The sequence below is a fragment of the Myotis lucifugus genome, unplaced genomic scaffold, assembly GCF_000147115.1.
Source record: "Myotis lucifugus unplaced genomic scaffold, Myoluc2.0 scaffold_51, whole genome shotgun sequence".
Lineage (NCBI taxonomy): Eukaryota > Metazoa > Chordata > Mammalia > Chiroptera > Vespertilionidae > Myotis > Myotis lucifugus.
Window position 1 is genome coordinate 7,260,365 of NW_005871099.1, and position 11,897 is coordinate 7,272,261.

General features: G+C 33.5%; 1 long non-coding RNA gene across 1 annotated transcript; it reads right to left on the minus strand.

The window, feature by feature from the left end:
• Window positions 1-2,022: 2,022 nt before the first annotated feature.
• LOC111826012 lies at window positions 2,023-11,177 on the minus strand. The gene is made up of 4 exons (XR_002829260.1): window positions 11,063-11,177; window positions 9,247-9,295; window positions 6,702-6,754; window positions 2,023-2,091 (listed from the first exon to the last, which is right to left on the minus strand). It is a non-coding gene; the product is annotated as an uncharacterized LOC111826012 (long non-coding RNA).
• Window positions 11,178-11,897: the final 720 nt, after the last annotated feature.

Consider the following 11,897-nt stretch of genomic DNA (forward strand, 5'->3'; position numbering starts at 1 on the left):
GAAGTCATAAGTAATGACATTTCCTTAGTGGGGCTTGTTATCCTATAACCAATCAGACTCTAATGATCTCTTTTTGCTTCAAAGCTTAGGTGCCAACTTTACAAAGCATGTATAAGTGAACCCCATGATAAGGGGGTAAGAACTCTGACTTACTACTTTTTTATGGGGTCCACTTTAGTCCCCATCATTCATCTTCTCCAAGTATCTTCACAATTTCTACTTCACGTTTGGACCTGTGGAACCTAAGAGTAACTATTTCTAATTTTAAATTACTCTCTATTTTGAATTTTTTAAAGCCCAAAGTAAGTTTTCTAAAAGTCATAGTCTAGACTTACCTCTACTATGAATACTTACGTGAAAAAGTGTACCCTCCCCAAGTCAGAGTGAGGACATCAGAAGAGATCACCAATGTGAAAATAGGTATGTCCAGTAAAATAACAATATGCTGGGGAGGGGGCTCACCATCAAGGAGAGTCACTGGGGCATCTAGAGGGCAGGTGAAATTTAAGGAAATGGAGGCCTGTCCAGGATAGAGGAATGAGGATTCACTTTGACTGGTGTCTGATAGGCCTGAGGGGATGCATTTCTCACAGGTTTCCAGGGAGCTTCTATGTCATAATAACCTATCTATAGTACTAAAAGCATAATATGCTAATTAGACCGGACCTCCTTCCAGACAAAGCTGTGGCTGCGAGGGAAGCCGGTGCCCGCAGCCAGGGAAAGGAAGGCCAACTCTTGCACAAATGTCGTGCATCAGGCCTCTAGTGTGTATATAAAAGAACTGTAATTTCATTTTTGTAAGCCAGTGAAAAATGGGTTAGGTAATAAAGAGAACTGAGGTAATAAAATAACAAGTGGAGAGCAAGGCAAGGTGTACAGAGTCCTTTCAACAACAGATGTGCCTTAAAAAAGGTAAGTGACTTGCCCAAGCTCAATATAGCTAGTGACTGGGGAAACTGGGATTTGAACTTTCTGATCTGTGCTCCAACTAAGTTCGGCACAAGAAGCATAAAACTAGAATAGGTTCATTCTCTCTTCGGGGAACTGATTGTCTCATGTTTTATAGCAACCTCATGTCCAGGATCCCTGTTCTCACTCCACTCAGCTTTTCATCTTGAATCTGGTTGTAATTTAGAGACTAACTTTTAAGGGTAAGTCCTATGCTCATTTAATCATTAAAACACTTGCATTTTGGCAGATTGGCCAATGCATTGTAACTGTGAAATATACGTTTCCATCATTTTAATCCGGAGTGAGGACTTTCACTGCAATCAATATTCAATGAGAAGTTCTGGTTCAAGATCACAATTTCGATGGACCCTGAACTCACTTTTTCCCATGGACACAATGAATCTACAGCTACGTATGGAAGTTTCCTCGGGAAATAAAATACTAGCTGAGAAATACCTTCACATTCAACGAACAAGAAAAAAACACCTTGAAGCAGGTATGAGAGGCTGAGACATGATCTCACATTACATCTTCTTTATCCACTCATATATCAATGGACACCCGGGTTGCTTCCATATCTTGGCTATGTGGTATCAAAAAATCCCCAAGCAAAATAGACCCATAGATAGTAATGGTTGCCAGAGGGGAGAGGGTGTGGAGGGATGGGTGAGAAAAGTGAATAACGAGAACAAACTTTCAGTAACAAAATAAATAAGCCACGTGGGTATAGTGTACAGTATAGGGAGTGTGTTGATAATATAACTTTTCATGGTGATCACATTGTAAGGTATATAAGTTTTGAAACACTATGTTGTACACCTGAAACTAATAGTAATGTAAGCCAATTATAGCAATCCTATTAAAATATTCAAGTATAAGTTATGGCCTGCAACCATGTGAAAACTTTTTAATAAGTATCTGAACACTATCTTATTTTAAATGAATAAAAGAAATAACAGAACTATCACAAAGAACTTCCCTTCTCTATTGGTATTCATAAGACATATGTAGTTAAGAATAGTGAAATTTAATGTACAAATACATCTTTACTTACGATTAACAGAGATTAACTAACTCACAATTTCTAGATGACCACAGAGGTACTCTGCATCAGAGATCTTCTTCTTTTTAAATCCTCACCTGAGAATATGCATATTGATTTTAGAGAAAAGAAAAGGAGGAGAGAGAAACATCAATGTGAGAGACATCTTTTATTGGTTGCCCTCAGTACGTGCCCCAAGCAGGGATCAAACCCACAACCTTTTGGTTTACAGGATGATGCTCCAACCACCTGAGCTACACTAGCCAGGCCTGCATCTGAGGCTCAAACCAAAACGATAAAAATCTCTGGTGAAACAAAGATAAGTAAGTAAAGTATAAATTTTACTTTTTCCATATACTTGCGTGAAAATATAGGTTTTTATAAAAGCTCAATTGTAATAGTACATCTATGGTGAGTTTGTAGAAGTTTGACTAATAAGCTGTTGAAATTGTTCATATGTAAAAATTAGATGCTTCTGATCCAAATTTCATAGTTTTAATTATTTGAATTTGTCCTCAATATGAACAAAATTGCTTGAATAATCTCTAGAGTAACATTCTTAACAGCCAATTAATGAACTCATAGACTTACAAAAATCATAAGAAACGGAATTGAGTCATTAAAGTCCTAAGGAGGGGAATAACAATGCAAAATTACAAAGGAAGTTGCTAAAATGTTAATATGCATGATAATAAAGTAAGATGACAATGTTGAGGTTAATATTGGCAAGAAGAGATCACCTGGTAATTTTGAATTCTCAGTTAAATGAAGAGATAGCTGCAATAGGCAAAATAAAATCAACTGAAATTTTGTATTTTTCTATGATGATGGTCACAAAAGATTTCTATAGTAATTGACCATATATTTCTATCAAACATGGACTCAATTCTCTTTTGTCATTTCATATAGGAATTTATTGTGTTCATGTTAATCTCAGTTGAATAAGTTTTCATAAACAAAATATAGTGTTGAATCCACAACACTATAAAAACAGCATGGTCTACAAATGATACTTTAAATATAAAGATTCAATAAGTTGAAAGTAAAGGGATGGAGAGAACTATACCATGATAACACTAATAAACCAAAGGTTGGAGTAACTACATTATTTCCAGACCAAATTTTAGAAATATAATTATCAGAGATAAGGAAAGACAAAGTAACAATAAAAGAATAAATTCTCCAAGAAAGTCCTAAACATCTATATACCAAAAGAGGATTATCTAAATGCAGAAATAAAAATAGAATTGAAAGGAGACATAGACAAAAACATCATTTTAATTGTATATTTTACCATCTCTTCTTCAGTAATTGGTAGACAAAGCAGGCAGAAAAAGCAGTTAGGATAAAATTGACCTAAAAGCACCATCAATCGTCTTGATCTAATTGACATTTAAAGACTCCTCTATCCATCAATAGTATAATACACATTTTTCTAAAATGCATATGAAGTATTGAATAGGACAGATCACATTCTGGCCATAAAACAAACTTTGTATGATCTATGTTCTTTTAAATAATTTAAAGTATGTCCTCAGGCCATAATGCAATCAATAATTAATAAACTTCCTAAATAGAAACCATAGTGCCAGTTGATTTCACTTATGAATACTGTCAAACAATTAATAAAGGATAGCAAGTCTCCACAATCTCATCCAGAATAAAGGAGCAGAGGGAACAATGCTTATGAAACCAACATTATCCTAATAACATAACCAGATAAAGATAAAATAAAGGGAAAATGAAGATCACATCTTGCAACAACATACATACAAAATTTCCCAACAATGCATAAAGCTGTATAATCATGTGACAGTATAACCATGTTATATTTACTTCAGGTTGTCAACCTATCACATCAAGAAGCTAATGAGAGAATTTATATGATCAAATCAACTCATGCAGAAGATGAATTTCCCAAAATCTGACACCCATTCATGAGAAACCTCTCAGCAAAATAGGAATAGAGGAGAACGGTCTTAACCTAATAAAGACCATCGCTTCATGATGGTACAAAAGTTGGGGCTATATGGCAAGGACAATACACGGGGGAGAAGGATCCATTTTGCCCTTCTCCTTGCTCACTGTCTGGTGGGTTTTGGAGGGTGTATGTTCAATTATTTAAATTGATATTCAATTAATTTTCTGTCCCATCGCTTCTAAGTGTTATGAAGCACTTTCATTAGGAGGTGTGATATTTAACATTTATTGAGGATTTACATGTCAAACACTGTGCTAAGCAATTTACATGGATTCTGTTATTTCGACCTCAAAACAATTCTGACTTTTTAAATTATTATTATTGATCTCAGAGAGGAAGGTAGAGGGAGAGAGAGGGAAACATCAATGATGAGAGAGAATCATGGATCAGCCCCCTCCCGCACGCCCCACACCGAGCATTGAGCCGGCAACCCGAGCACGTGCCCCGACCAGGAATCAACTGCGACCTCCCCGTTCACAGGTCGATGCCCAACCACCGAACCACACAGGCCGGCTCTATGACTTACTTTTGATTTGCGTTTAGAGCTGAAGATCTGGGAAGTAAGCACTATGACTATTGCTGTGACCTTAGTGGAAGAGTCAGTACTCAAGTTTAAATATCAAGTCTAAATAATCAGGCTCCAAAGGTACCTCTCCTCTCCCATGTTGAACTACCTCTGGACAGGACAGGTGGGTATAGTTGCAAAAAGAAAACTTCCCAGTTAATTCTGGTGGAACCCAGGGCCTTCTCTCCTCATTGAGCATTCCTAGCGTAGGCCTTAAGTCTTTGCATCAAAGGACAATTATAGAAGTTTAGGAACTTCTGCCTATTCAGGTTGCCTATTATCCAAAAACAAAGGCAGAATTTACCACAATTGAAACCTTTTGTTTTGCTCAATCGAACTAGACTTTGATAGATCTCACTTTTTATCTTTGTGAACTTTTCCATGTCCTGGCCAAATTAGCTTTTTTTTTTTTATTTCACCATTATGGTAAAACAGAAATATTTCTGTCTAGGAGATTAAAACTAATTTTTAATTGAGAATATATTTGTTTCAAACCAAAAGTCTTCCTGGAATTTTAGTTTCCTATTTAATAATTCTAATACTTCTAAAACAAAAGATTAACATATCTGAAATAAAAATATTTAATAACACTCAGTAACTAAATTAATGTAAAATGGAATGCTTTTCTTGGTCTTATCTATGAAAATATTCTATATTGAGATGTTTATAAAGATAAATTGACTGTTTACTGAAGAAAAACACAAAGCATTAACCAGAAAACTATATTAACACTTGGAGTGGGGGAAACGAGTTAAGTCGGCTCGCGTGAATTGCGCGTACTCCGCGGGAGCCGTCTTTAACTCGGTTCATATAGATTTGCGGTGGAGTGCGGGAAACGTGTAAACTCGGGCCGATTGTAACTGCGTATTACCAAATATTTGTTTGTAATCCACCCTTTTGGTGGATGGAACAAAACCAAAAGACAGAGCCATCTTATATTTTGGCGGGAAATTCACCCCACACCGGAGTGTTAACTTCCTAAGTAGATAAAATTTTGTGCCAAATAGAATTCCAAATTATTTTTCTTTAGAAATATATGACTTGCTAAGGCACAATATAGTTCCATGTTTAATGGCAATTGAATATTTTTCTGCAAATTTTATAAAACAGACATCCAGAATATAAAAAGAAAAATAGTGAAAATAAATAAGAATACATTGAAATTTGACAATTTCAGGTGTGGGAGCAGGCATATTTAGAAATAAACTTTCATGTGAAGTATCTTTCTTTTAATGACTTACCTTTAAAAAGAATCATGGCTTAACTTTATCCGTCTCCCTTGATTAGTCTGCTCCATAAAATGTTTGGCAAACACATTCTTTAGTCATTTCATGTATATGATTCCAAACCTATTGTATTTATTAGGATATATACTAATATTTATTACACTAAAGTACTACTTTGATTGCTGACTTTGAATAACTGGTCTATAAGTTTATAAAAACTATGCAAAAACTATATTAGAATTGTATTCAAGTTAAATGGGCTTATTAGAGTTCTTTTCCACACATACATGTGTATTTAACAGTAAGAGCACAATAAATTCCAACGGTGATTATTAGGATTTATCTCCTTGTAATCTTGAAAAAAAAATACCTATAAAAACTGCTTATGAACCCTAACCGGTTTGGCTCAGTGGATAGAGCATCACCCTGCGAACTCAAGGGTCCCAGGTTCAATTCTAGTCAAGGGCATGTGCCTTGGTTGTGGGCACATCCCCAGTAAGGCTGTGCAGGAGGCAGCTGATCAATGTTTCTCTTTCATCAATGTTTCTAACTCTCTATCCCTCTCCCTTCCTCTCTGTAAAAAATCAATAAAATATATTTTTTAAATAAAACTGTTTATGAGCAAGATAGAGTAACTGCATCTGAATTTACAGCCCCCCAAACCACCAACTAAAAATCTGGACACTATAAAACAATACTTTTCAGGGCATTGGAGATGGTGCAATTAAGAGTAGTGTTCCCTAAAAGATAATAAACAGGATGAGCGCAATTACTGCCACAGTATCCTGTCCAGAGAGAAGCTGGAGACTGCATCACCATGAGGTGAACCTGGGCAGAGGATGGTACTGTCACTGAGTTGAGAGGAAGGCGAGTGCCTGGGTAGGACAAGAGGCTGGAGTTGACAGGGCAGAATCCTGAGGGCAGAAAGCTACTCACAGAATGCAATGTGGGGCTGTGCAGAGGGTCCTTTTTCAGTCTTCAGCTGAGTACTGATCCGTTTTCAAGGCGAGGAAACAACCATGTAAAATACACAGAGGGCAGCAACCTCAAAGCTCACACAGAGACAGATACAGTTCCTATTCCCACAGTGGAAAGCCTCATATTTCAGAGGCTATTGGCTAGATGACTCAGAAGGGATATGCCTTAGTAATGGGTAAAAATTGGACGTAGACTAAGACTAAACTCTGTCTGGTTCTGCTTAAAAAAAAACACCTTAAAAGCAAGACAGGTAGATATCACATTACTTTCAAGTAACATAACTATATCCAGTAATGAAATCAATACTATTTATAGGAATGCAAAATATACATATACACCAAGGCGTCCATTCAAAACTATAAACTATGCAATAAAGTAAAACATGGAAATATAAAGAGATGCAAATTTAATTCTACAGATAAAAACTGCAATATCTGATATGCAATGTATATCAATACTATTTATAGGAATGCAAAATATACATATACACCAAGGCGTCCATTCAAAACTATAAACTATGCATGTTAAGTAAAACATGGAAATATAAAGAGATGCAAATTTAATTCTACAGATAAAAACTGCAATATCTGATATGCAATGTATTGGGTACATTAGACACTAAAATATCAGTGAAATTGAAGACAGCCCTAGCCGGTTTGGCTCAGAAGATAGAGTATCAGCTTGTGAACGGAAGGGTCCCAGGTTCTATTCCGGTCAAGGGTATGTACCTCGATTGCATGCTGGGTCCCCCGCTCTGGTTGGGTTGCGTGTGGGCGGCAACCAATCATTGTGTATCTCCTCCTCCCTTTCACTCTCTTAAAAATCAATGGAAAAATATCCTCAGATGAGGATTAAAAAAATACTTGAAGACATAACCATAGAAACTATACAAAATAAAAATAAAGGAATATAAATATAAATTGGGCATTACTGCATTGTGGGACAAATTTGAGCAGCTTACTATAAACGTAATTAGAGTTTCAAAAAAGAGAGGTAAATGGGGGGGGGGATTAAAACAGAAATAATATTAGAAAAAGTAAAAGTCCAAATTTACTGGAAACAAAAACCACAGATCCAAGATGCTAAATGGACTCCAAACACAATGACATGACAAAAATTATACAAGAGTACATTATAGTCAATTTGCTTAAAACCAGTGATAAACATATCAAAGAGTAGTCAGAAGAAAAGCAAACAGTGTATACACAATTAAATTATTTAATTAATAGGCAAAGATAAAAATAACCTAGACTTCTCATAGAATATAAGTCAAGCCAGAAGTCAGTAGAGCAATGTCATTAAAATACAGGAGAAAAACACAACCAAATAAAAAGCTCATGCAGAATAATATGCCTGATAAAAGTGTCTTCAAAATAAAGGTGAAGTCAAAAACAGTTTGATACTTTCAATGGCTAAAAGAATTAATCACCTATAAACATTAAATACAAGAAATCTATAAGGAACATGTTCCAATAAAAGTCAAATGACACCAAATTTAAATCTGGATATACACATGGAATGAAGCGTACCAAAGTGTTAACTATTGGGATAGATAGGTTATTATTATATAAAAATATCCAAATGATAACGGTTTAAATAAAACAATAATACTGTGGACTTTATAACATGTGTATGACAAAAATAATGCAATGGCAAGTAGTGGTAAAATGGAAGTACATTTTTCTAAGGTTCTTATACTATGCATGAAGTAGTATGGTATCATTTGAAATGATACCATAGTAGACTGTGATAGATTAAAATGCATAATGTAAATGTAACCAAATACTAGAACAAGCAAACAATGTTATAGCTAATAATTCAACAAAGGACTAAAACTGAATCATAAAAAATACTAAATTAACCCAAAATAATGTAATACAGTGGAAATAGAACAGGACCAAATGTGACCTAGCATTAGGCTACAATTTCTTAAAAACATAATTAAAACAATTGATAAATTACATTTAATAAAAATGTTGGTCTTTGTAAATCACTATTAATAGAATATAAAAATAAGATACTAGTGAAAGAAATTACCAAATATTTGACAAAGAACTATTCTAAATATATAAAGAAATCTCAAAACTCAAGAAGAACATCAACTCAATTAGAAGACAAAATATTTGAACAGAAATGTTTATTCATTATGAAATAAATATAAATCAGAAATAAGTATTTGAAATGTTTTCAACATCATTAATTATTTAAAAAATTGCAAATTAAAATGTAATACTACTTTGCATTTTTTGCATATCTAGCATGAAAAAAAGACTAACCAAAGAAATCATTGGCAAAATTGTAGAGCATTAGTAAATCACATTTACTCCTTGTAAGAATGTGAAATCATAAACATATTTTGGAAAACAGCTTGGTTTTTCCTTAAAAATTAAATACATATACCTGGGCATATGTCCATGCAAAGACTTGCACACACAACAAATAGAAGGTGGCTTAGTGGAGAAATCAAGGGAAATATCTTAAGGCATGTAAAACCCTTACTTACCATCTCCACATCTCAAAAGGGGTAAAGAAACCTCTAGACTTTCTAAAATCTGTGTGAGAAAGAAAATATATGTGAGAAATTTGAATTACATAAGTGAAAAATCATATAAGTAAAATAAAATACCGTAGGTTGAGGATGAATATTTACAAGCATATTATATATGAAGAAATGATACCTCAAATATAAAAAATAAAGGTCTACTGGTATAAGTCTCAATAAGAAAACCATAACAACTAAAAGAAAACTTGTAAAATACACCAATATGTTTACATTATTTTAAATTTCAAACAGATATATATGTGTGTGTGTGTGTGTGTGTGTGTGTATGTGTGTTCAATTTCAATATTAAGAAAATCTAAAAGTAACAACTAGCTAGCCTGAATAATGTATATGCTGATAACAGATATTACAAGTGGTAACCCCTGCTTGTGTAGCACGTGCAAGGAAAGGGGCTTGCTTTTGAGGACTCATGAAAAATATTTATTGCATTTCATTACCTTGGAAAAGAAACCTCAAAACTAGCTACTGAAATTTAAAACATATTGATATTGAAATAAAATATAAAAATTTTATTGCAGCATCTCTTGTATAGGCAAAATATCTGGAAATAAATCTTGGGAATGATTATTGAAGTATAGTATATGAAAAATAAAAAAAATGACATAGCACTAATTGAAAGAATTTCTCAGATCCTATTATGTGAGAAGTGTAAGATGAAGAGGACACTATATAATGTTTCATAATTGTTAAACAAAAATGGCAAAAATCCATTTTTTGTGTGCTTTGTATATCAATAATGATATTATATAAACACGGAGAAAAGTACAAATCAGTTTGTTAACATTAGTAATATGGTAGGTAAAGGGAAAAAGAAGGTGAGCATGATGTAAATATAAATAATACCAAAAATCTTATAAAAATCAGAATGTGCATTTTCCAATAAAAAACAACTGCCTCAAGCTGGAAAGAGGCAAACCTAGAGGAAATAAATAAATGTCATTTTCCATGATACAAAAAAACAAACCAAAAAAACAGCCTTAACATAAGTCATAAAATATATGGGTGGGTAGGAGACCAGGGTGTATCTAGAAAAACATATAAAACAACATTATAAAAATATTAGTGGTGCTTCTTTCTGGAAATTGAGGACTATTTTTTGCTTCCTCCTTTATATTTTATTGCTTAATATTTTAAAATGACACTGTATTGTAAATTTAGTGAAAAAATATTACATATATGAAAGTAAAGGAGATTTTTAAAAATGATATTTGGGTGGAAATGAGTGGGGAGGAGGAGGTCAATCAGGGAAAAGGGGGACAAATGCAATAATTTCAATAACAAAAATAAACGTAAAAAAAAGTCTTATTTTAAAACCCAAATTATATGAACTTTATTCAAACTTGCATTTAAAAATTGTAACAGTTTAAGAATTCATTTACTCACATAACTGAAAAGCCGAAGGGTAGTCCCAGCTTTGGGCACTGTTGGTACCAGTACCCACGTAGTTTCATCTGGAATGTGTTTGTCTATATCTTTCTGTGTTGCTTTTTGTGTGTGTTGGAGTTATTTTCAGGCAAGGTCTACTAAAGGTTGATAAGATGTCCATAAAAAGGTCTAAGTGTATATACATCTACTAGTAGATGACAGTGTCATTTAGTTAATAATTTATTTTCTGTATCCAATGTAACAGCAAAAGGCCTCAAGCTGGCCTACGCTTGCTCTTACATGGCTTGTGTCATGTGCTGTAATTCTGTGAGTCTTGGAATACAATTCGCTCATTGGCCAATTCTTGGAGACAGAGGAGAGTTTGTATTACCTGATCCAGAGTTTCAGAATATCTTCATGAAAATAGAGATGTCAGCATCAAATGCACAGGAGTTGGGCAATAGTCCAAAGGGCAAAAGACTGCCACTACTTTATGTTCTTCCTAAATGAGACAAAGTTTAAAAGGTATAAAGAAAAATATAACCACCTAAATTTATTACCATCTCTACAAGATTATCATTATAAACATGATTAAAAGATAAGAGGCAGATTGAAAAACACATATTGCAATAAAATACTTAGTATTTATATGTAAAGTCCCTATAACTCATATGAAGAAAAGATATCAATAGAAGACAAAAAAAGATGAACAAAAGCAGGAATTCTCAGTTGAAAATGCTCATGCCCAATTAGTGTATAAAAATACTTCATTAATCATCAGTAATGCAAATGAATGTGATAAAAAGTTTTCAATTTTTATTCAGTGTATTATGAAACTGGAAATATAATTTATTATGGTAAAACAGTCTACTAAAACTAGTGCTCTCAAAGTTTATGGAAGTATAAATTGGTACAGCCTTTTTGTCTGGTACAACTTAAGGTTGATAAGATGACAGTAATTTGTCAAAATTGAAAATGTGCATAATATCTACCCTACAAAAATATTCACAAATACACTCAAATGTGTATTTATATAAGAATGTTATTGCAACATCATTTTTAATAGCAAAAATAAGAAAATAAATATCAGTTGAATAATGATTAACAAATTATGGATGCACATATTTAGAAAGATATCAAAGTCCATAAGAGTATAAAATAGCTCTATATAAATGGAACCATATAGCTCACTAGACATTGTATGACTGATTTTATTGAAAGTAAAT